This window comes from Pezoporus occidentalis, unplaced genomic scaffold, assembly GCF_034315485.1.
Source record: "Pezoporus occidentalis ecotype Australia unplaced genomic scaffold, CSIRO_AGI_Poc_V1 ctg151, whole genome shotgun sequence".
NCBI lineage: Eukaryota > Metazoa > Chordata > Aves > Psittaciformes > Psittacidae > Pezoporus > Pezoporus occidentalis.
In genome coordinates, this window is record NW_026913328.1 from 2,226,919 (window position 1) to 2,254,453 (window position 27,535).

General features: G+C 36.2%; 2 long non-coding RNA genes across 4 annotated transcripts in view; both read right to left on the minus strand.

Moving 5' to 3' along the window:
- The window catches only part of LOC134159846 (uncharacterized), a 189,918-nt gene that overhangs the window by 73,379 nt on the left and 89,004 nt on the right, over positions 1–27,535 (minus strand). The gene's annotated exons all lie outside the window — the stretch shown is intronic.
- On the minus strand, positions 17,155–19,566 carry LOC134159847 (uncharacterized). The gene is made up of 2 exons (XR_009963324.1): positions 19,423–19,566; positions 17,155–18,178 (listed from the first exon to the last, which is right to left on the minus strand). It is a non-coding gene; the product is annotated as an uncharacterized LOC134159847 (long non-coding RNA).

Consider the following 27,535-nt stretch of genomic DNA (forward strand, 5'->3'; position numbering starts at 1 on the left):
ACAAAAAAGCAGATGTGAAAGCAAAAAGAGAGAAAATACTGATGTGAAACAGCAAAATTGATTCCTATGAAGCTGTCTTACCCACTTTTTTTTTTTTGTTTAGTAGCCCTGGCCAGATTAGTGATAAAAGGAGTCACTTTCACAGAAATGCAAAATTCAGAGTTCCTAAGGAATATTTTCACAACCAAACTCTTTTCAATTATGATATTCTCTCAAAAGTTCTCTGCATAGAGATATGAATCTGAGGGAAACCACATTTAGACTCAAATTTAGATAAATCTATTAAAGGAATTTTAAATGTAAAACCTGAATTTGACAATTTAGAATTTTAGAACCTTCTTCTGCAAAGGTTTTAATTCAAGGATAGATGTGATGATCCAGAAAAGTTTTAAATAATTGATGGGTGTGGGATAAGGTTATATTATCCAAGAGGAAGGCTTCACAGTCTGCTTTGGGAATGAGTCAGTCCAACTAGAGCCAAACAGACTTCACAAACTCCACCTTAGTGACTAAGACTTCTTTGTAAATTCTGCTAGTGTTAAGCTTTCCATTGTAATTACATCTCCCTTGAAATAAATAATATGATGCTCATCTAAAATAAATTAACCTGTTATTTCATCTAATGCATTTGAAACTGGAGCACTCACTCTCTTTGAGGAAACAATTGTTTTACTTGATCAGACAATATCTCTTCGATGGTGGCAGAAAGGAAATGTTCTGCCTGCAACATCCTGGCATAGTCTTTGCAGCTAAAGTAAAAGAAATGCAAATCTAAAGGACAACTCCCTTATTTGCACCTATGAACAATAAAATGTACTGCTGGCTGCAATGCTATTACTCCATTCCTCACAGAGCAGCACTACTTAATACCTCCTGACAATTACAAAAAACAAGTAAATCAGGATCATCCTGAACTGGATTGTGCTAACACACAGCTGAGGATAAAATTGGCTTCAGTGAGTCTCTCTTTACTCAACAATTCACACCGTTTTTATTCAGCTTGTCCCATTTCTTGCTTAATCTCACCTGGGATTATTCTGACTCCGGTAGGTTGAATTGAAGAGATTCTCCAAAATGGAGATTTTTTGGTGTTTTTTTTTGGTGTAGTGAATGCTATTTGTGTGTAGAATATTGGTACTCATTCATATACCCTCTTTGACTGAGATTATTGCCCTGAAGAGTCTGTCAAAGGTTTTTGTATTTCCAGAATCCCTAGTGTCAACATCTAAGGGCCATTAAATAAACCATTAAAATTTGTTTTTAGCTGCATCTTACCGTGCAAATGCACACTAAGAACAGTAAAAGACCTTTGCTTAAAAAGGCACAGGACACCAAAGGACTACAACTCTGCACATGACTTCTTTAACACTGTAGCTTTGGCCAGGAACTGAAAATCAATTGGCCATAATTTCAAGCCACAGAACAAACAACACTGGCAAAACACCTTTGAATTCCATGCAAATTAGGTCCAGCTCTTATTTCCTATTACTGTGATTGATACACTGTGCAAGGACAACACAGCTAAAACATAACTTCTTTCATGGGAAGCAGCAGCTCAACTTCACATAACTTTCCTGCTGTGTAATTTTTTTGGTTATATTGGTGGCTGTGGTTGTGTGTGTGTCTGCATTCATGCATCTCATTTCTGTAATATTTCAGAAATTCTCTCCAATCCTCCTGGTCTGCTTTAGTGAGCGTCTGGTTAAGCCATTGTAAGGTTCACCTGTGTTGTGCTAACCTTGACATGCTACACAGTCTTAGGAAGTGGAAGGCAAAACACAAACCATCAGAAACATCAAAGGAATAGCTATTTATATTTTATATAATTTGAAAAGCATCAGAGGTAATTAAAAAAAAACAACCCTACAAAATGGCTTGAAACAGGCAGGAACTTTTCCTCCTCTCACAAGCCCAGAAAAGAAAAATCACCTTTGAAAGTCCTCTTTAGCAGCCTTTCATGGTTAGCAGAAATTATAAATCATGGACTGCATAGCAAACATATATACACTTCTTTTCATAATGTCTGATTCAACACTCTGTCATCTGGCAAATCTCCCACTGACTTCAATGCACTTTTACCTAAGCAAGGTCTGAGTAAAGACTGCAGAATACAGCCTGTAAGCTTTAAAAATACACTGTGTAGCTTTGAGGAGGATAATCTTTCTCTCCTTATACACCCTGTGCCAAGTTGGACCTGGCACTGACAAGATTTTTGCTATTAGCAGACAATAGGGACTAGGTTAAAAATAGTGTAGCCACGAGAAAGCAATGATTCTGATTAAGTAAATTCCATTGAACTCTTTCTAGTAAGCATTATTCAGGTCATGAATGCTAATTTGTCCTGCAGGGGGCTGTGGGTAATTACCCAGAAAAACTATCAGCTTTATTGAGTTGCTACAAAACAGTATTACTGAATGGAATGCACTCTAAAGGGAGACAACCTTGATATGTGCCCATAGAAATAAACAGTCTTTTTCTGAAGATACTGTAAACTGGATTGAAATGATTGTAACTTTACTTTGGATTAGGATACATTTTAGGCTACTTTTATGTTTCTACTAAATAAAATTAGCATGCAAAATTATTCAGCACAGAAGTGCCACTATGACACCTAGAGCAAATTTAGCGTTCTGCATATTTAAAGTTGTGTAGAATAAGAACCATCTTAAAAAATGAAGCAAATGTGGCACATTGGCTGCATTCCAGCAGTCACATAGAACTGCTGACATTACTAAAATCTAGATAATTTAGTCCCATATGGGAATCCATACCACAATTATATTGTCCCTGTTCTGACACAGTCCTGATTTTGCACTTCTTTAAGCCTAGCTTTTTATAATTTTAATTCCCTCCACCAATAAAGCAATTTGCACTCACACAGCCTTCTTTGCTAAGTGAGAGTGAAGAAGAAATCTGTTACATGACCTTGGTCTTTTTTGCAGTTGATTACAAGGAAACAAACTCTTCAGCTAAACCATTCTCTCATCTGTTTTTAATTGATGTAGAACATTGCCCTAGAAACTGTAGGAGAGAACTAAACAAGGATCATACCATGGCAGGTGACATTTTACTTTCATTTAAAGAATGCATACCTGAAGCAAATACTCCTCCACAGAAAGAGATGCGGTACACACACTGGAAGTTTTCTGTACACACACTGGAAGTTTTCTGGGTATATACACAATATTTGCTGCTCACCTTAATTATTAAACTGAAGGAACTACAAAGTGTCCCCATTGAATCTTGCAGTTCTGTAAGCGTTAATCTGACTTGTTGGACTTAGTTGTGCACAGAGTGTAGAATCAAACTGGGCATGTTCTGCAGCCACTTGTCTGAGATTTTGGGCCATCTGGTCAGAACTAATGCTATGATCCTTCCTTTGGATGTCCGAAGAGCCATTAGGCCACTGGTAGAGTGATATGGTACTGCCGAAAGTGTTAGAATGAGCAGGTATATCTAAAGGAATGGCAGAAATCAAAATAAGAGCAAAAATAAGAAGATATTCCATACACCTATGAAAGCAGACTCTGTACTGGAGTCAATCAAAATAATCTTCCTATTGATTCAACTCTTAAAATAAATTGCCAGTCAACAAAGGCATACCTGAGTGTTATCATGCTAGTCAACGCACAGACAGCTGTGGACCTCAGCCAAGGATGTAGAAGCAGAGGCTCACTTTTCCACACAGATTCTCTCCTATGAGAACTCAGATCAACACCTATAATTTCATAAATCTAGGGTAATTGATAATAATCGATGATGTGACCCTTATCCTAAATAACTCATAGCAAAAAGTGATTTCAGATAAATATTTCTTTAAAAGCACTCCACGTAGCACTGACACAAATTAGGGGAGTTTTGTTACTTCTTTTGACTTTCCTAGCTACTGTGACAGAACAAAAACAGCATGTGAAAAGTATGCTGAAATTAAAAATTAATTTAAAGAATAGAAAAGTTATCCTCATGAGTCTGCTTAATTTCTGGCATTGCTGGACAAGGAACTACAGAACATGTAAGACTATGGCCAATATAAGGAATATTATTTGAAAGTTTCCATAAAAATGGAGAAACCAGCAGCAAAACTTGCTTATTAATTTAATAAATGAACTGACACTCCATTCTTTGTATTTCACTTTCTCTTATTTTCTTTCATTTTTCACTCTCCTTTTTTTTTTTTCCACACAGTCTCCAAATAAATACATTTCCCTTTACTCAACAGAAGATTAACATTCCCACAGAACCAGCACAGTTGAGACTGCCTACCGTAATTTGTTTAAAGGATTGATTTAATGTTCAAAACATGGGAGCAACAATGTTTGTCAGTAAAATAAAATCTTAAACATAACTTTGAGTTGGGCATGATATTAATTAATAATGTTTTTCAGTGCTTCACTTCCCACAAAAGATATGGGGTTTGGATCAAAGATCAAAATGTAACTATACATTTTGCTGGAAAAGGCTCAATTCTAAGTACTTGAATGCAGCTGGTTAAGTCTGCCATTCAGTATTTTTACATTTGATTTAAAAGTAAACTTTATTATTACTTATTTTAAAAATATTATATTTTCTTGCTTTATTTTGGCAAAGAATAAACAAATTCTTTCATTCTCGCAATGAACTATTTTATATGTCCTGAATGAACTCACCAGCTATGAACAAAGCCAGACAGCTGTGAAGCTGAACTGTTCTAATACACTGAAAAGCAAATACATGGAAGTATTTTTTCATTCTTTTTGCACCTCGACAAAAACAGAATTGAACAACAAAACTCCACCATGAGCTGTTGTGATTATTGGTAATTCTTACTTTTCAGGGTTACTAAAACACAGAAGCAATCATGATATTTCAGCTGCAAGTCTTTCAGCTGTCAGTGTATTTCGTTTTAAATCAATAAGATCAAAAATGCATGCCTACCTCAGACATATATTCTTCAGAATATCATGTTGTCTTTTCTTGTGGTTGCTGTTCAAGAGAAAATTAATACTACATATATTAATGAGAAATCCCAGGTATGAAGAGTGTGAACAAAATAATTTTTATCATTAGTCCCTCTATTTCCAGAGAGTTTTCCCATAACCTTTTTGCTTACTTGGAGTACATAGTCATGAAGTATCCTTTCCTGTATTTTCAGATGACAGACAGGTGCTCCTAATACAATTATCACTGTGTATTGTGTGGTCACATTAATACTGATTTCTCAAAGATATTACTACCAGAGTACATAAAATTGTTACTGTAGTGTCATTAGTCACTACCTTGTGCTCAGTCTAAAAAAGTCAGGAAGCATTTAACTGAGTGTTTTACAGGGGATTGTTGTTCATCTACAGGAAAAGGTTAAAAGAAACCTTTTATTTCAACAGGGGAATTAACATAAAGAAAATATAAACACACTTACAGCAACCCCAACATACTCTAAAATTCTGTTTCTCTCTTCACGTGGTGAAAGACTAAGAGCCATTTCTCATCATTCGTGAATGTGCCCTGTTGTAGAAAAAGCCTAAAGGATTAAAAAGGCCGTCCTATGCATGCACTTTGTTAAATCCCTGCATGCCATTCTAGGGTGACTGTACTGTCTGAACAAGTTCTCCCTGTTTGCATGTAAGAAATAGCTGGCTCAAACAATTCAGCTGATCAGCGAGGCTCAACCAGAGAGTGTGCCAGTCCAACTATATGTGGCCTAATACTCTTTCCATGAATGACAGTTAAAAAGGGCTTTCTTGCTTGAATGGTCTTCCATAGGATGTGGAAACAGTCTCAGCTTGGGGAGGGAGGCAGCCAAGGAGGGAAACCAGCACCAAACATCACTGCTTAGGTCCTCCTGGCTACCTGGCTTTTACTACAATGGAAGCAGACAGATTTACAGTAAATTCTTATAAAACTGTCTTTCAAAAAGCTATTCATTCTGTATCTTTTACAAAGCAGTTACCTGAATGGGGCAGAAGGTCAATGTGATTGCATGATGGCAATAGGACAGTGAAAGAAACACACTGCGGCGATCTTTGATTCCTGTTATGAATTTTTCTTCCTGCCTGCCTGCACCTCTCCAAGTCATGTGCGTTTTCCATTTCAGCAATTTTCTATGAAACAGAGACAACATATACAGAGCACAGCAAAGGGCTCCATGATGCTTGAGGATGGAGGAAAGGCACCAGGAAGAAGAACAGGTGCCATTCTGCCTTGTGTTAAAATTATCCACTGCAGTGTGTTCAGCAGTCCTGGTTTTGAGAATTCATGTACTGTCATCTACTTCTCATGTGTTTGTTTTGAAAGATTAAGATGTAGAAATGTCAGAACTGGTCTGCTAAGTATCATAACCAAAATATAACTTGGATAGTAATTATTCTACTAAGGCAGAGAGAAAAGAGTGAGGCATTTTATCATTACTGTTGCAAGAACTTCACACTACAGATATGCACACTGTACGTATACACTGGTCCAACTAGACTGAATACATAACAAATCCAGATGAAGTTCAGTGAGCTCAATCATTATGTGTTAGTATATTCAAGAGACTCTAGTTATTCACATCAAGATCTGAAACTAATTACAAACTAATTTGTTTTCATCTTTCATATGAATATTTCACCTTCTAAAGGTTATGTCAGTAACAGACACAGTAGTAGGAAATAAATGAGGCAATCCTGTTTACTATGCCAAGTGAAATGAAGACTATCTCAGGAAGAGTTTCCCTGTACTGCTCTGCCAGTGAACTCACTGCTTGGCTAGAGAGAGACTCATCTATAAAGGTTTAACAAGTATTCCAACAAACCCATTCCAACGAATGGCCGCTAACCCATCTTCCTTTGAAAGGACAGAGTAAGCCTGAGGATTTTGAAGCTTATATACAGACAGCAGCTTTAAAATTATATACAGGCCAGGTACAAAGCAGGCATCTGTAATGTTAATTCCCCATTACTGTCCCACTGAACACCTTTCTACTTTCCCACTGGAATCTCTTCTCAGTGACAAATGACTCACTCATCATGCTTACTCAGTTCTGACCTCACCCAAACACATCAATTGCACCAAATACTGCAAAGCTTTCCTAGTTTTGTGATGTGGTCAACTTTCAGACAGCTCAACTGTCTTCACTTAAAAGAGGTGATGATGTTCCAGAGACCTGAAAGGCAAGTGATAGTTGCTTTATCCAGCAAGACATCCTGCTCTTGGAATAAGTGTATTGTAACTTGTACATTTGATGAATTATCCTACATCCTTTGTGTCTGTTTTTATAATCTGACAATTGTGCAAGGTGATACGGATATATTTTCATGCCATTTTTTGGAAGGATTTTTTTTTCAGTTTATAGATTTGAGTTTTTCTCAGACTCTTTAGTGCTGAAATTTCTATTCCAGGTTTCATATAGATGTAAAACATACACATGTGCATAATGTTACTTATTCTTACCCTGTCAGTATCCATGAAGCATACTTTATCTGGCCTTTCCGCAAATGTAGAGAATGTTAATTCACTAGAGAAAGCTTGCTAAAGAAATTTCCATAGTTTTTTATTTCTCTTCCTTTCTATAGTCAGACTCCCATCTTGAACATGCATGAGACTTACATTTGGGGAAGAAATATATGGCAGCTTAAGGCCTTGAAATAGCCATAGAAAAAGTCAAAACAATCTCTGGATGTTTTAGCTGCCAGGGAGGACCATGTTGCCATGAGGCGATATATTCGGTCTTGCGCAGTCCTCAGGCTGTGGGAGATGGGCTTCCTGTGAGCGTATTACCGTTATTATTAGATGCCCCATTAATATTCAGGCATCCCTGTTTTTTTAGTGATTTTTAGTGATGAAAGAGTAGAAATCTTAATTTCTCCATGTGTGTGATGTGGCAGCAATCACACAAGCCCACACATCTTAACAGTGCTCTGGTCACTGTAGGCACCTCAGGAGGTTGCTGGGTCCAGATGACTCAGTTTATCATAGTACACTACTGAATTTCTTAAAGGAGATGCATACCATCTGAGCATATTTAAAGCCCTAAGGAAATGTGATAGATCCAATGCAAACAGGTCTCTTGCACAATGCCCTAGAAATCTTCTGTCATCTACCTGTTCTTCTGACAGAAGTATGGGTAAGAAGCTCCACAGGGAGGTACAATTACTGAATCTTAGTGAAATGAAGACTGTAGTAATAAATGACCACGTAATATTCCTTTTCTGATTTCACTGTTTCTATTCTAATAATCATTTCTGATAACTGATTAGGGAATAACACAGCAAAAGAACAGACATGAGACTGGTCTCTTGCCCTGCCCAGGAACCGAGAACTTTAGCAACTTTGCTGAAGCACCGTGTTAAGTAGTTGATGGGGTGTGTATGTATACATACACATCTATATACAAGTTAAAATATCAGTGAGACTACTGAATTCACATCATCACTTACTGTTTCATTTTTGCAGCATATTTGCTACCACCTCATAATACTATAGCTTGAACAGCTGCATTTTATTCCAGCATAGCCAGGAAGCCTATTTAGCCAATCTCACCTGTGCTAGAATCACAAGCAGCAGAGTTTAAGTACATACGCAAGTGACTTCAAAACACTGTGAATCACTTTATGTATTTTTAAACTCTCCCTTCTCATAATTTAAGTAGCTGAGAGTATGTGCTCAATCATTCTAACAAATAATTTTATTCAGCTTTGTATAAAATGCACAACACAGGCTCATGTGATTGTGCATGTGAATCACAGCATTTATACTGCCTAAGGCACATGAACACAAAGGAGCAGCATAGACCCAGCTGATTAAGCTGTAGTGCAAAACAACACCTCAGTAGTTAGAGGTATGACAGCCAGCAGTGGTTTATTGGACCAAGGAGTATACCATTGTAATTTACTTCTTTAATACTTGTCATATTCTTTCTTATTGTTTCCCCTTATAGAATGAAATATGTAGGTAAGAGATTGCTACACAGTTTCATGTGTTATGTCCCTCCAAAATTAGAGAGTAACAAACTGTCTTTATTAGCCACTACATTTGGTATAGTGCCATAAATCACTGGAAGTGCAGGTGGGCGTCTAGCGGTTTAAAAAGTCAAGAAAAAATAAAAGACTTCATGTATCTGCCTAGAGCAATTTTAGAGCTACAGTACAACTAGACAAAATACTACACTTCCTAGTCATGCTATCTTATAGTATGTTTCTAGCCATAATGTTTTTGCTTATTGACAGGAAACCCACAATTTACAGAGTCTGGCTCAGGGCAGATATTTAAAAGTTCTTAATTTTTTTTTTTTCTTCCCAAAGCTGAGTAATATGGGCCAAAACTATTTTTTCTGTGCCTGTTTTTCTTTCAAAACCGGAATCTGTATCCTTCTTCTAGAAGACAAAATTATTTGTCACAGACAATTTATAAAAAATATCTTGTTTATGAAAAAAAATATGTAAAACTGATGAAATTACTAATGTCACAGTGTCAACTTTCTTCTCATAAATATAGCTTACCAATGCTGACATTGCAATTACAGTCAAATGTTCCGGCTCTTTGCTTATTTGCTCAATCTGTCAGTCCACCATGGGGGGAGACAAATTGTGGTGAGCATTTGACAATGCACAAAAGAGATATAAGACTATCCTGATTAAATCTTGGTGAAAGATTAAATGACTCTGAACACTTGCCAGATTTTTCAGACATGACATTTTTAACCAATGCTACTAAAATATTCTGTTCACCCCAGGTTTAAAAACATTCAGGGTAAAAATAGTCTGTGAAGCTCACAGACTGGTCTGTTGTTACGTTTCAGAACCGACAGATTAATAGCTGCATTCATACTGTGTCTCAGTGTTGTGAATTATGTATTTTACTGGATCAAAACCTATAGCATAGCTCATCCATACTCAGACGACAATCCCCAATGAATTAATCCTCTGACAAAACTACCTCACTGATATCAGAGCAAGAATATCACTGATTTGACTCTTTTACCAAGGAAAAAAATATTAAACTACTTTCGAACTCAATCATCCACGTAAAAAGGCTATAGACCACGCAAATTTTGAATACTCCATACATTTCAGAGTCAGACAATTATAAAAAAACATAGAGCTGTAATTTCCATGACTTTGGAATGCACGATTTCTGCTGATTTCAGCTGTATTAAACTGGGTCATAATACTAGAAACAGATAATATGGACCATGTGAACTAAAACTGTTTACACTCCTATGGGAGATTAAAGGTCTTGATTGTCATAGAATGGTTGAGGTTGGAAGGGACCACTGAGAGTCATCTAGTCCAAACTCCCTGTCATGGGTTCAGCAGTAGCAGTCATTTTTTCTCCTTCTTAGTAGGTGGTGCAGTGCTGTGTTTTTGACTTTTGGCCTGAGAACAGCACTGATAACACCGATGTTTTTAGCTGCTGCTCAGTAATGTTTAGTCTGACTAAGGACTTTCTGAGTCTCATGCTCTGCCAGGGAGGAGGGAAAGCCAGGAGGAAGCAGAGACAGGACACCTGACCCAAACTGACCAAAGAGGTATTCCATGCCACAGCCCGGTCATGCCCGGTATATAAACTGTGGGCAGTTATCCGGAAGGGTTAGATCACTGCTCGGTTGGGCTGGGTATCGGTCGGCAGGTGGTGAGCGGTTGTATTCTCTTCCCTTGTTATTTCACTTATCATTATTATTATTGGTGGCAGCAGTAGTGATTTTGTGTTATACCTTAGTTACTGGACTGTTCTTGTCTCAACCTGTGGGAGTTGCATTCTTTCGATTCTCTTCCCCATCCCTCTGGGAGCAGGGGGGAGGAAGGGGGAGGAGTGAGCTAAAGGCTGCGTGGTTCTGGATTGCCAGCTGGGCTTAAACCACGACACTCCCTGCTCAAGCAGGGTCACCTAAGCACTGTCCTTCTCCATACAAAAACACGCAAGAAAGGAAAGGCCCAAACTGCTTATTATGGTTTTTACTGGGAATCCCTTTAACTTTGGGATTCAAGTTGCCAGATACTAGGATAGATTTTGTTCTAGTATGTATTATATTCATATATTGGACTAAAACATATTGGTCTACTTGTAGTCACAATACAAGAAAGAAGCCATGTAAAATTAAATGTTTCTTAATCAAGGAACTGTAAGTGATGACAGCAAACATCAGGGCAATAAATCACTGAATTCCCCATTTCTAGAATCATATACCGCATTTATAGTGCAAAACAAATAGTGAAACCTGTTAATCTACACTGTTTTTATACCAGCTGAGGATTTGATCTCAAATTTCTATTCTGATTTTTCGTTTTTTTTCTTTTTTTTTCCAAACTGATATTTTTGCAAAAGAAGAAGACCCAAATAGATAGTTTGGGGTGTTCATTTACAATTGATGTGACACACATTGAAACTGAAACATGTAAATGACACATTTCAGAAGTCTCTAATAGACAAATGTTTACCTTCTGAGTGAATGAAAGTATTGTATTTGCTTTCTGTTTCATTAGATCTCAAGGCTGAAAAAAAGTCTCATATGCTCACAATGAAAACATATTTTGATTTATGTTTTGCCAGGTTTCAGTGATGATTTCTTTCAAAAGAAGGAGGAATCCTCTGTATAGGTCTTGTGAAATATATAGGTAACATTACAGAGAACTACAAAAATACAATTCTCACAGCTTACATAAATAAGTAATAAAAAAAATCTTAAAAAGCTATTTTTTTAGCATTCTGCTTTTACAAACACTACAGGCATTCACTAAAACTCACAGGAAATGGTGAGCTGGGAAAAACCTAGAAACTAAGACATTTTTGCTGACATCATGGTTAGATAAATTGCAATAACAACTGTCTGCCCCAACAAACAGTTATTACATTTCCTTATGCATTCTTTTCAGATTTGGAATATGTAGGGGTTTCCCCATTTTTATGCATAAAAATCTACATTATTATACACTTTTCAGATGTGATAAATGACCAAGTAGTAGTGATTTTTAAGTCCACCTTCCAGCAAATACTTAAAATACATATAAGTTCAATACAGCAAGCGATCTCAATTGAAATCAACATGTTTGGCAGAGATGTGTGTAAAATACAAACCTCAGAAAAGGTGTTATAAATTTACAACCCAATCCTGACCTTAACTTCAGTAGTAAAAATCCAGCTGATTGTGGTAAAAGCAGAATCAGGCACCTACAGCTTAGGTTTCTAAGTTTTTCTCCCCCTTCCTTCCCCCTCCTACAACAGCTTGAATTCCTGTATTCTGATTAAGATAGATGGAGTATTTGCATCCTATCCATATTCATAATTCTTCTTTTCAGTGTCAACCCAAAATACCACATTTGTTGCCCGGGCAGACACATGCAATGTCTTCAGAAGGTTTTGCATAGATGGATAAGGACACATCCCTTTTCAAATTTTGCAGAATAGGTGGCCACTAGGTGAATTCATGCTGTTTAAGTGCTAAGAGACCAGAACAAAACCTATGTCTTTTCTGTGTGACAGAAACTGTAATTAATGATTTCTTCCCTTTTTTTCTAAAGAGAAAAGGGAGATGTGCTGTTGACAGGCATTTTATTAATGGTTTCTACCATCTTAGTATATATAAAAGGCATTATTGGTTGCAGTGCTAGTTTAAAAGAATTTTCTTCCCCCTTTTTTTTTTTTTTTTTAGGAAATGTTGAAGATGTTTCATGGGTGAAAAATGAAGGCAATCTGTTCGCTGCCACTGAAAGTTTGGGTTTCAATAATAAAATTGAAACTATTGTGACAGTTCCTATTGTATCCTTTAACCATCTGCCTCCTGCTGGCACAATCAATGATGGCGTCTGCAGGGACATGGTCACCCTTACCTAGATTTTCTCTTATTTCAGCAACAAAACCTGTCAATACCACATCTCATGGTTGCTCTTCTAAGAAGATTTATCAACCATCTAGGTGATGGTACTTATTATAGTGACTGTTGGTCTGTTGTTGCATTTGGAACCAATAGAAGATAAATATTCAGTCTGGCACACAAGAAATTAGCCATGCATTTTCCAGTTGCAACAAAGGCAGCTGACTGCCTAATCCAGAGGCCAGAGTAGTGATGATTTACTCTTGGGCCTTGCCTATACTATGGAATGAAAGTGAATGAGAATAAGACAATATCGCATTTCTTTCTGAACTATATTAAGTAGGAGACTGTGACAATCTGGCCCACAATTCTTGAATTTGTGCTCATTTTCACTGGGTTACAAGAAAAAAAAAAACAAACTGTGAAATATGCCAAGCAAAAAGCTGAAAATCAGAGGCCAAATCTTAATTCCATGTAAATGAAAGGTGGCAGGTTGACTGTTCAGATAGCGCTATGCTCATTTACACTGGCTAATGGGCTTCCCATTGCTTATGGACAGACAAGAAAACAGTCATTTCTCTAGGTTAGTATTTCTTCTGCAACACTTTGAAGAAATGTTTTGCTTTGCCACTGATTTGTGAACAACTTAATAACTTCTGTGAATGAACAAGAAGCAGACATTTACCATATGCATTCACAATAATGCAATCAGAAAACATGCTGGGAAAAGGATTTACAGCAGTTTGCACACTCCTCTCCAGAAAGAAACAACGAAGTAGCAAAAAGCTCTCCCTGTATTTTACTGAAGGTTTGCTGATATCTTAATTTTAAGCACATAACTTTTTTGTGACTATTTCGCTCAGCCTTACAACTGACAAGAGTGTTAAATAGAGCTGTACTAGTTAGTTAATATCTTCCCCTTCTCTAAGCAAACGTGTAATTCTTTTAATTCAGTTTTTCAAATTTCATTCTTAAAAGTCCTGGAAAATCTATGTTTTGGAAGGCTGCTAGAAATGCACTGTTTGCACACTGATCTGTACTAGCAGCCATTCATTTTCTCTGGGAATTTTTGTGTAAGCTCCCTTATTGGGAATATGCTAATGACATCCGCCATGATTAGTGATTTTCTTTGAATCGTTATTCCTCTGTGGGCAAAGCAATCAGAAAGGGAGAACAGGAGATTTACTTTTTGCTTGTGTGCCTTCTTCAACCATCTGCTCTATCCTGATTCATTTGAATAAGATCTGCAGTTTTAGATTCTTTACTCTGGCATTCTGAAGCATTTTAAAGCTTAAAAGGAGTTAATAGTTATCTATCAGTGTCACAAACGTGGTACTGCAATGCATTCCAAGAGCAAGTTTGCCTTTGAATGGTTTACAGGGGCAGATTAATTTTATTAAAGTAAAAAATTACAATGTTCTTTAACAGCTTCATTATTTCAGACAAGTCTTTTGTGAGCACATTTATTATCTGGAGCATGGAGTATAAAAGCTGAAAGAAAGGGAACTAATTTATAAAGCAGGAACATTTTAAAGATGGAAATTGTTAATTTAATCCCCCCTCCCCCCATGGAAAAAATAGAGGGCAAAGTTGTGATCAATTTAATGAAAATACAACCTTGTAAAATGCACTGCATTTACTGAATTCTTGTACCTGTTCTTTTACCTGTGTGGATTTCTGAAGTACATTTACACAAGGTCATTTTGATTTTAACAAAAGGTGCTATTTAGCTGTATCAAAATTCAATTAAATTGTTCTCTCAAATGAAGTACTAGCCTCATATAACAAGTTTCTCCATGCACAGTGATAATGATGTGCATGCTTTATTTTTTATTTTTTTTACAGGATGCCAGTTTTGTGCTGCTTTATATGTATATGACAGGTTTAAAGCAGCATTGCTGATTGCCAGAAGGCCCGTTTGTACAACGATAACAGAAAATAAGCAAGAAGACATTGTAGCAAGACAGAATTAAGCACAGACAAATGCAGAGACAACATTCAGAGGACTGTACTGAATGCTTTAGTGTAGTCTTTTCATAAGCAAGTAAACTTTGAAATGTTAAGGAAAATTAGTTGTTGGAATTAAAAATTCTTTATTTATTTCAGAAATACTGTTAGTAAACACAAAAAGACAGCCTCTCTAATTGGTACATAATGACTATAAAAATAGAGACCCTTTGAAAAAAAGTAGAGACAATCTTTAGATTAGCAGGCAGCATATAATGGTTTTTGAAGTGCAAGATGACTTGTATCGTTACCTTTGAAACCAGAAGCTAAAACTAATGCAAAATTATTATTAAAATGGAATAGTTTTCCAGTTTCTTTGGAGGTGCCACATTAAAACCTCTGCCTAATGTTTCTACTAGTTTTCTGGCAGCCCCTGTTGATTAGCATTCTGATTTCTCCTTATCTTTTTAAAAATAGAATGACTGCAAAAAACTGAAATGGCAGTGACCTTCCTGCTAGAATTAGCTATCAGGAGCCACTTTCTATCAACTAACTTCAACTTCTTTCAGTACTCTCAGGCAGAGAGCTGCAACTTGTGTGAAAAAGTGTAGTTACTTGAGAAAGGGTTTTTCTGTTCTCATTCAAATGAAGGGAACTTAGAAACACACTTTGTGTTTGCTTTTAATTAGAGGTGCAACTAAACTAAACCAAACCATAAATTACAGGGCTCACTGCAATTGTGACTTGGTTATCCTGGAGATTAGAAATTATGACTACAGTTTCTTTTAGTTTAAAGATGTATTCATCTCTGAAATTTCCTATTCCATATCGCATTAGAGACTGAAAATCCAGATTTAACTTTTATGGTGTTTTTTATAATCAACGTCAATGTGGTTCCATGAATTTCAAGGATTGGTCTCAACCTTATTTTTACTTTGATGTATTGTACAAAGCAAACACTTTTGAGAAACCTAAACAAAAACAGAAAGCAGAATTCTATCTTAATAATTCATAAGGCAAATTCTTAAAACCAAATTAAAGATAGGCAAGTAAGGAAATACAGAAGAGAAGAAATCAACATAGTCACCTCACTATTTTGCTGGTCAAGTGTACTAAAACCAAAACACATGTAGTGTGATATTAAATCCTTTTAATTGAGAAACATGTTTTCTTGTCTTACATTAGTATTTTTCTTTCTTCCTAATGAAAGAGTACCTTATTGCTAAAACTTTGTGCAATACAGCTTGCTTATTTCGTGATTAAAGCCACTTACCACATGAAGCTCTGGCTCTTTACACAACCTCACAGTGTAATAGGAATATTTTAGTCTCCTCCTCACTGTGTCTCTGTAGTCTTTCTTAAGCAGTTTTAGGCTCTTTATTTCTACTAAAAAAAACCACATTACAACCAAGCATGATATTTCTGAAAAACAGTACCAAATGCTAATCCTTCTTGAAAAGCTGAGGAGAAGGTAGTATGTTTATTCTTGACAGAGAACTGCAGAGTATCTCCAACTGAAAGGTACAGTAATAACACCAGTTAATAGGCCCAGCCCACTCCCATATTAATGGCTGGCAAATCCAGGAAGGTCTACCAAGAACATTTAATCCCATTAAAAATACCACATTTACACTCCTGCAATGACAAATGTACAGAGTTCAGCTTTGGGGTATCTGGGGGAAAATGCAAAACCCCCCATGTTATCTCTCCATACGCTGCAAAGTCAGTCTACAGAAAACTTTTGGCCCCTGTTAAAACACTCAGCTCCTTAATACACAATTTGTTATAGGCATTCTACATAGTCATAATCACATTAACATTTGAGCCCATCAAGATCTTTACAATTATTAACTCAAGCATATGAAATGACAGTGATAGGAATGAGACTTTGAATTTTTTATCCATTTTTGCTGCATATTTATTATATAATTTACCTAAACAAAAGAAATAGAAAAAAAAAAAGGGGAAGGGGGGGAGGAAAGAAAAATGGTTACACTGTAGACCTTACCTGTTAATGAATCCTGCTGAACCCAAACTTTTACTTTTATCAATAGGCAAGTATTAGTTAATTCTTTTTACTACATTTTTTTTCTTGAATTTGAGGCAAATACATGAGGAGAATTTTCCATTAATTAAAAAAAAAACAAACCACCAAAAACCACCAAGAACCCCAAAACCCAAACACAACAAAAAATCCAGTATCAAGAGAAGCACCAGAAAACGTTCAGATAAACTCTCTTGAAATCTCCAAATAAGATCTAGATATACTTGCTCTTTGGTGTCTCCATAAATATATTCAGATAATGTAGAATAATGTTCCTGTGGCCAGTCTAAAATAGTATGTACTAGTTTATGTTTACCTGTGAATTCTTTAGCATTCATATTGTAGACTGAGAACTATTCTTTGAAATTTCCTAAAAAAGATAGTGCCACCATGGGTTAACATTGTAATAATTCATTTTCAGGTAAGTTTTGTTATATCCGTGAGAGTGGATATATACAGACTAGCAAGCTGCTGGCACAGCTGCATTCATATTCCTTTTCAGAATATACTGTATTTCTCATCTTTGCTATAAAATGGAAAAAGAATTTCCTTTCATTTGCATATGATGTTATTTGGAACTGTTAATCTATCATATAGACACAGTCAAATGCACCTTGTAATTAACACAAACTAAATTCATTGCACTTAGGTAGGATGCTTCTTGATGTACATGCCAGGCAATTGTTCATACAGCCTGCTCTGGAAGTTGAGAGCCTTTCATTTAATGCATACAATAAACCTAATGTGGTTTGTAAAAGAGACAGTTTTTCAAATAACCTGAAGAATGGAAGGTGGGGGAAAAAGACAGGAATAAAATTCCTGGTTTGCAATGCTTCAAAAGAAATGTTTCCCAGACAATATAACATACATATTTTTCTTATATTTTAAAAAGTTATGAATTGGTGACAAAACTAAGACTTAATTCAGAATGTTTTGAATGGTCTCATAATTTGGGTCCAGTTCAGAGAAGATGAAAATTTTCTCACATTATATTTTTGGCAACTGCAGGACCCTCAATATGACAATTCCTCTGACAAAGGACAACATTTCTGCATGATGTATATACTATGCTCTTAAATTTCTGACATCTCTCAGCACTGAGATTTTCTGGTTTATGCAGCTGTAGAGATGTTTCCATAGAATTAATTTACGTACTATGCAGTTAAGTGCAAAGATTTTCTCCTCATCACATTCCAAAAAGTATTCAGTAATTCAGTTGAGTTGATGGAAGTTACACTTTTATGTACGTTACGGGCAGTCATTGACTAAGAAAGGAAACTCTGACTTTGGGAATAGTAGACAGATGTCAGGATCACTGACAACTTGAAGACACAGAGAACACCAGACACGACGTGTACATTTGTGGCAGAAAACTTCAGTCCAGCAAAAAAAGGCCAGATATTGCAAACTTGATGAGACTTCTGTTAAAAGAAAACACAATTCGGGCAGAGTAAAGAAACTGAATAGTGTCCCTGTGCCTCTCAATTTATCAAACATCTACAATCTCTACAATATATTCTTGAAAATCTCTATGCTGACTATACAAAACCCTCATGTCATAAATACTGTGGTTAGCTAACTTAGCCAATAGGTGCATTTTAAATCCCAGCCATATGCTCAAAATACCTTTAAATCTAAACAATGAGAGGCAAAGGAGCAGAAACCAAAATGCTGCAGGAAAACAGGATTGAATTAATCATTAGCTATCACTCCTGTAGATTAATATACTGATCCATAAGCTTTCATCAACTGCTAAAGAAATGGTTTGTATTTTCTTGAGTCATACACTACTGTAAAAACAAGGACAAGGAGGAGCCTCAACCAAGCTTTGTATGCGAGTTAATTAAGCTTCTGGAGTAATTGTCCTCTCATAAACCTCAATAGATTTCTCTCTGTTGCTTTCTCAGATACTGAATTCCCTAAGGATTTTAATTTCCTTCTCCAGTTCCTAATTACCGTACTCCACTCAGGTTCCGGTTATCTTGTTTTTCTTCTCTGAGTGCTATTTTACTCCTTTCAGCTCCTTACTCCTCCTCCTTAGGATCTGGTTTCCCCATTCAAGCTGTTTTACATGTTATTCTGCAGAGTCATTTAGTACCTTTTTTTTCCCTGATACTGATGAAAATCCTTCACTGTCCCTAGCAGACCAGATTTTGGGGTAAAAATAGAACACTGTTCTCAGCACTCTGGGTGGGTATTTTTTTTGTTGTTGTTTTGGTTTGGGTTTTTTTTCCCTCCTCCTCCTCCCCCCCCCCCCCCCCCCCCATCAATTCAATAGTATTTCTGCGCAAGCTAGCTTGTGCTTTGGGGTTATTTTGCTGAGAAATAAGCCCATCTGCTTACAAAATTTTAACAACATTACTTTTGGTAGAAATGCGCAGACCTAAGATCTGCAGACTGCATGAGCGTATAAACCTACAGATTAATTTATCTTTCTCCAGAATGACTTGAATGCTTCCTTCAAAACAAAGACTAAAATCAACAACAAACAAAAGCAACAAGAAGAAAGCAAAATCGCCAGTCACCCTGCAATTTCTTTTCAAGAACGGTACACTTGATATCATCTTGTCTCAAAACACGCTGGCTACGAAAGTTTAATTTTGTATGTAGTTTTGTTCAAAAACATCCTAGCAAACACTGCTTATAGAATAAAAGAACACTATACCTTTCATGGTACAAAAATCAAAGGTGGTTCTTCCTGCTACTTGTTTTACTCAGCAGTAAAGAGAAAACCTTGCAAGTGTTGTTTACACAGTACTAAATCCTTGTAAAGTCATACTGAAACAAGTCTGCTATCTGACCTAGCCCTTAGGGCTACTTAAACACCTGTGGATTTATAGAGTTCAGATGTCTACAAGGTCTGTGCTGAAGTTCATTTCCAAACCTGTGCCCCATGTGAAGTACTTTGTTGGCACAGTTAAGCCATTACTACTTGTTTCTGGTTTGTAAGGCAATCACATTATGAAACAGAAAGAGTTCAGAATTAAGACTACTTATCTTTATACACAGACTATAAATGTGCATAATGGCTAAATACTCAACATATAAGTTTTTATTTGCAGAAGCTTAGCTTCACTAAAAGAAAAACAGTGCAGGGAAAGAGAGGAGTTATCCTCATCTGTACACATACAACTAATTCCCCAGTAGGACGTATAGATGTAAAACACATATCAGACCATCAAGTTAAGTAGAGCACACTTTGTGCTAAGACATTACATATTATTAGAGGAAACACAAACAACTTCTCATCCCCCTCTTAGAAAATAGTCTCCTGCAGCCCAGATCACAGTAAAAACAGTATAATATAATCCACAAGCAGAAGAATAAAATAAAACAGGTTCTAAACTTTTTAAAAGTTTAATCAGTTAGAAGGCTTATTTGTTAAATCCTGGTCCCACAGGAATCAATATACTTGACTTGAACAGGAACAAGATTACATTGTCCAGTGGTTTTAAATAAAGTATCCTAAGTACTGTGAATCTCCGGAAGTCAAACATGTTTGCTTTCCCCTTAATTCTTTCAAAATCATCATTCATTAAAGTTTACAATTAAGGCCATATTATTATTATGTGGCTCAATTATATCCATTTACTCTATATTCTTTACTACTGGGTGTATGCTCAGCAAGCTGTAAGAGAAAAATAATGGCAATTTTATGCTTTCAGTGGGTTTTGTATAACTCTGTCCAGCACAACTAGCAAGTTTCAGGTTTTCTATGAGGTCCCCAAAGGTTTCAGAAATCCAAAGCCTTGCTTAGATGATGCAGAATGGCAGCAATTCTTCAGAAGCCAGCACTACCCCAGAAACTATAGAAGATTTTGGCCCAGCTCAGCTGCAGTGTGCATTGTCAACTCACAGTTTTATTGAGATTTCACAATACTGTTTTTCAGATCTCCACTTTCTTAAAAGATCAGCTCAGGAAATGCTTAAAGGTATGATCTTAGTATATCCTAAAAGTTCATAAAAACAAAAGCAAGTAATAATAAAAGGAATATAGCTTTTTATTTTTTTCCTCCTCTGGTTCTTTAATTTCATGATTTTTTAAGCCGAGCTCATAATGCATAAATGTGTCACCTTAATTTGCTAATGCTGGGACTGGTAAAATTGTTTCCTGGAGCTCTGAGCAAATGCACGCTGAGAAAGAGCTTAGGAAAGCATGCAGTCAGGGATTTTTTTATAATTTTAAATTTTTTTTTAAACATGGAGCTAGCTTCACTACATGAGAGAGAGCAAAAGCAGCAATTGTCTTACTGTTTATTGTCTCATATCTCTACGATGTCTTTAGGGAGGCTGCTGCTGCAAATACAGAGCAGTGAACAGCGGCTGCATAGACTGTAGCAAAGCTGGTTCTTATGCAGGAGGACAAGTATGTATCTCCATTCCCATTCCATGTTTAGCACTGTACTAACCCAGAGCACAACAGCACATCTTCACGTATTTCATCTGAGCCACTACTGCAACCATTTAGGCTTCATGTTTGTACACTGAAGAATTAAGAGTTACATAAAAGCTAAATGCTCTTAAAATCAGACTCACAAAAACCTCAGAACTCTTGTGGAATGCAAATTCCAAATTAGATCCCTCTTAAAGAGCAGAGTAATAAAACCAGCCATCACAAATTTAGCACTTCTTTCTCTTTTATATTCTGCTCAGTATGGCTTTCAGTACGTAGGTGTGTATAACAACCCACTGCCATACTTGGCCTCTTGCGTATCTATCCTGTTTACACATTGCTAAATCTCTTTTATTGCTGCTGACAACATGTTGTTTCATACCTTTATATTTGTACTTATACTGGTTTTACTGTTGGGTTATCATTGTGGTGCTGAATTACACTGAAAAAAACCCATATCTGTTTATCTGATAGGGTTTGGCTCACACAAACATTTTCATGATCATAGTCTTTTTTGTACCATTTATTTAATATGCATTTATACACAGATACATGGTTATTCTGTACCAAACATAACAGAACGTAATAATTGCCATCAGTGCTATTATTAGAGAAGGAAAAACTGACAATTTCTGGCAAAAGCAAGAGATGACACAGCCAATACAAATTATTTATCCCAGTTGTTCTCCATACTGAGTCCTTGAGGTTTAAGGATGAGTTAAGTGCCGAGCAACTAACAGATAGTCCACATTACCATTCCTTTCTTGTTTTTATTTACATGAAGAATTGGGCTCACACCAAGAAACATTTCTTATCCCTCTTAACAAGAAGATCCTCATTTATCACCAATTGTCAATTCATACAGATCTCTCCATCCAATCTTAATCATTAGCCAGTCTCAAGAAGACTGACTGCTCTACACTACATAGGGAGAGTCAAAATATATGAAAACTGCTAGCAACTCTTATTCACATAACTATGCAGCCAAAGGTTATAAAATGCCTTTGTTCTGACAGCTACAGGGAAATGTAATGTAAAAGTAGCACAAATTCAGGGAACTAATCTTCTGTTTGGAAATTTGGGAAAAACTCAGAATTGGCATCTACAGCTTTTTACCAGGGGCAGAAAACCAGGGCAATACAGAGGCAAGGAGATGCAGATCAGTCAAGTCCCATCTACTGAATGTGAGATTCATGCACCTGACTGCCTGAAAATCCCTGTATGTAGACCTTTATGAAATGCATTTGCTAACGAGTGCAGAGGCTTCCCGTGTGCCTGCATGTACCAGATCAGCTATGCCTGGCATGTGGGGTCATGCAGCAGAAGGCAGAAGCTAGAGGCTTGAAGTAAAAAAAAAAAAACAAAACACTCATCCAGTGTCACAGGTCTCTCTAGGATATACTTCATCCCATACCAAATTTCTCAAATGCTAGACAAGGAGGGTTAATTTGAAAGCCCTAGGGGTATTGCAGTACTCAAGTCAGGGGCAGTCAGTAACAAGACAGAGGAGACTGCCAAAGTGGGATTTTGGGTATTACAGTGGGAAGGTAACTGAAAGCTCGAGAAAGAGCTTTTAAAGTATGTGGAATAGAGATAGTCCATTTACTTCATATCTACTTGGCAGGTAGCACAAGGAAGCTCCCTGTGGCACTACAGCAAAATGGTTTTACATTCCTGGATATGATAGCAGTGTGAGGCCATAGCAGTAGCTGCTGAAGGGTAGAGAGGAAAAATGAAGGGTAATGAATCTGAATTAAGATGAATAGAGCAGTGGACAATTAGCTAGTTTGTCAAAGGAACAAACAATCATTAAAGGAAGACTTTCACAATGTAAAACCATTTGTATAAATGCCGTAAAGGCAACATCAATTTTGCAAGACTGCAGTTGAGCTTGATCTTACTCTTAACAGCGCTGATTTGCAAAACCTCAGCACAATAATCAGTTATTTCCCACATTCAGAGGGAATGCAGCACTACCTCTTTGATTAAACTTCATTCTTAATATTTAATTTGCTGTAAAAAAAAAAAAGTCTCCTGAATCATTAGACTACTTTGATGGGACGATTTTTTTCTTCTGTTTGAAATATTTCCTACTGCAATAAACTGCTGAATGTAAATGCTAAAATACAGATTTTCAGAGAGCTAAAGAGATATTTTTAGGTTTTCAATTATTAAGACAAGATGGCATCATTTTGTATCTAAGTCTGAATTTTAATGAGCAGCTCTATTGATAATCACTGAATATCTATATTTATAGAAAAATTGAATATCATAAATACAGGATTGTGCCTTTATCTACATATGTTGCATTTCTCCATACATACAGAAATCAGAGTTTAATTTCTATAGCAATGGATATACAGCAATTTACACCAGAACTATTAGCCAGAATGTAAAATTAGATCTAAGTCAGTGCAGTGGCTCAGTTTTTGAAACTTGGATCTAGCTAAATTTTTCTTGTGTATGCTTTCATTTCTGCCTCACTGGAAGAAAAGAAGCACAATCCTGTGCTCACTTGTAAGGTCATTATAGAAGGTTCTTAAGACTTTTAATGCCATTTACTGTGGTGCAGCAGTACTTATGACCTAGGTCTTAAACACCACTGAAATGCACAGCAGTAAATCAGGAAAGCAGAGTAAAAATTTGATAGAAATTTTGTTCATAACAGTTTTGTTTCTAAAGGTAATCTTGGTGTTTGATAAGAATTAGTAAAAATAATGAATGGAAAAAAGACTAGAAACCAACATTTTTGTTTCCTTCTCCATAGCAAAAAATACCCTCAGTACTTTTAATTGTGGGTTTGAAAACTACCCTGGTTTCTCAAAGTAAATATACTATAGATGCTCTTATGAGATGGTATCTCTCTAAATTTGTTGATTCTATAACTAAGTTGAGAATATGGGTTACATATTCAGAATAAAGCTTTACATAGTAATATATGAATTTTGAAAAAAGAAGTTGATGTGCAAATTCTTAATCCATTTACTTAGCACTGCCCATTTTGGCACGCACTTTAAAAAGAGGAAAATATATCAATTATGCAGTATATCTTCAGATCTTAACAGTGTAAATGTGCACAAATAAGCATATAAGAATAAAGCATTATGGACACAGCTAAAAGTGTTGGAAGTTTGCTTTCTAAACATGTTTCTATAAGCATAAGTACACTGAGATTCTTATATGAAACATAAATACACATTCTTTCATAACTAACATAACTGCATAGGCAGAAAATACTGTGTTATAACTACAGTTATACGCTATCTACAGCACAAGCAATAGAGTGGAATGTAAAACCAAGAAAAATTAACCATCTTTTTCTCAAAACATGCGTTAATAAAATAATTTAAAGAACCTTGCAAAAACCTGACTCTTTTTCCAAACATATACACAAAGCTAATATTTTTGCTATTTACCTGAGCTGAATCTTAAAGTGTTTTTGTTTTCTTTTAAATTTTAAACTTTATTGACTGTGGGGAAAAATGTATACACTGTGCAGGGTAACTCTTTTAGGTGCATATTTTCTAGCATTGTTATTAATAATAATAATAATAATACAAAAAAGTGAAGCAGATCAAACCAGAAGGAGCCTTGAATATATTTGCTGGGAATTGCCTCAGGCTAAACACCAGGGACATGAAACAAACTGTTCTTATCACCTTTTTCCAAACACAGCGATTTAAATTTACAATGAAAGTGCCAGCACCAGCTGCACTTTAAGAAAGCACCACATGTCTTGATGAGCTCCAAGAAAATGGAAAAAAGCCCAGTTCAAGTTGGAGGTGTCATCTTCCTCTAGTCAGCTGGGTGACACAAAGCTGAAAGCGATGAAGTGCTAATTAGAGGTTGATGAACAGAATCTCTGAGTGGAAACTTGTCGAAATAGCCTCTACTGAATCATAGCCTTATAAGTCTGCCCTTATCTCCCCATACAGAGCCCTGACAGAGCCAGAAAAAGGCAGTGTGAATCCAAATATCTATATGGTTAGGTTACATGTTTTATCTCATACCATATGTCCACTTTACATTGGAGTTATTTAAAAATTACCTTATTTTTAATGCTGATATATCTTTCCCCTAGTTCTCTTAGAATGCCTAGTCTCCATTGCAGAAGGAGCAACCAGACTTAAAAAAAAAAAAAATATGCCTTTTATAACTAACTCCCATAATGAAAAAAAAAATAAAAATCTTCCAATGTTAAGTGAGAATAAGCAAATACCTATGTCTTAATGAGAGAGATGAATAAGACCACAGGAAAGAAAGATGAGGAAATGCACTGAAATGAAAACAAAACAAAAGAAAACAGAATAAAGATCATGCTTAGAATAAGGCTGAGTTTAGAATTGCTCTTCACTAAAAAGAAAAGCAGCGGAGGAGGCCTTAGCTGGTGTTAGAATTTGGCGTTTTTTTTCTTCTTTTTAAATAAGTTGATGTTGAAGTGCAGGCTTTTTTTGGCGAGTATCTTGTTCTAATTAAACAAAAGCAGAAATGTTTAGCGGTGCTGACAGGCAAGTATAGGCAGGGTGGTTTCACTTCTAGAAACAGCAGGAGCTACTGCTCACACAGCAACAGCAGGTGCTCCAAGCTGGCCTGGCAGCACACTGGAAGGTAACTACATCCTTTTCACAAATATATCTCTTGCTTTTCCCTCCACCCCGCATTTCCTCCTTTCTTCCACCATATTTATTCATCCTAACTATTGCTGTCCTCACTGAGCAAATGTTAGCGTCACTACATCTCTTCAGGTCCTGAATCAGCACACGTTACCAGCTTCAGTGGGAGACAAATACGTGCTGAATATTAAGAGCAAATTCAAAGGTTCTCTTTATTCCAGGTGACAAAATCCAATTAATAAGAAAGAAAATCTGAAGGTAGACAGGAGAGTTGAAACCGGTCCCATGCTAATGCAGATGCTAATGCAGATGCGTGACACTACAGCATCAACTAATCTGTGTGTGTATGTAGTATGCTAGAGCCACATACATTTGAGTCATCAGCTTGGCATCAGAATATAATATCTGGATTTTTTTAGGAGCTTTTTCAAATTATATTGCATTGATACCCAGGACCTAACTGACTAACTGAGCATTGCATTTTCCTTATTAATTTTAGGCATTTTGTAAACTGTGTATCAAAGTGATCACCCTATGAACTGTATGTAGTTTGTGGAATAAAATACCATTAGGATTAAACTTCACCAATAACTGAATAATTCCAGAGTATCTTTCAGCCTGTATGCTAACAAGTCCAGCAAAAAACAAACTACACAGAGCTGAAGCCCTTCTCCTTGTGCTATAAATTTTATTCTTGAGAGGCATTAGACATTTCTGTGCAATTTATGCTAGCTAATGTAATGTATTTTTCAATATAACCTGATTGTATTACAATCCAAAATATAAAAGTTAGAGACCTTTGTTGATATCATCAGAAAAGGAAAAGATAATGAAAAGTTCAGAAGGTAGTCACAACACAAAGAAATATAGCCCTTGCCTGAAGGGCACAAAATTTGGGACTAAAAATCCAGAGCCATAATTGTTTCATGTAAACAGTATGGACTATACAAAAATCATACTTCAAATATTTAATACCTTATAAGATATGAAGCACACTTTCACATCTGCAGTTTCAGTCAGTGTTTTGTTCTGTTAACCTATTGCTTCAGAAACCTAGTTCAGATTAATTGTTGTCTCAGAAAAAAAAAAAGGAGAAAGAATCTATGCTCTTTTGAAAATGCCAACTCCCATTAAACCAGCTCTCCAAAATAATGATGTTCATCTGATTTCTCCCTCTTTGATTAGACTTGTATAATTCTGTATTATCTTGGTAGCTTTGATGCCAAACAAGATTAAATTGTCATGTACAGTATATTAAATTTATAATCTGAATAAAAAAAAAATCAGTTATAAGACACTCAGAATCAGTATCCAGGGACACAGCTACTACATCTACATAATTTACATCACTGATATGCCATTATTTCCTAATTATTTATGGCCAATTATCAATTGCTGGTCAATGCTTGGAATCAGTCACTATAATTATTTCCCTACGGCCTCTTGTTTAAATGCAACAGACACAGTTTTATCAAGCCTGAGGAAAGCACCAATATAGACATTTCCTCTACTATTTTTTGTTGCCTTACATGTAATTTTTCTTCAGTATGAGAACTGTATCAACTACAAACTCTAAAGGCTTTCAAGCAGCATTTGGTTACATCTGGCATGTATTCAAAACTTGTGTATGAAACAGAGATTAAAAAAAAAAAAAACAAAACCACAAAAAAAGCCAAAACCTAACCAAAAGGTTTTGGAGAATTCTGTCCTGCTCAACAGTAGTGTGGCCTTATTGTCTACCCTCTTCTCTTTGCACTTTTTTCTTTCTCACA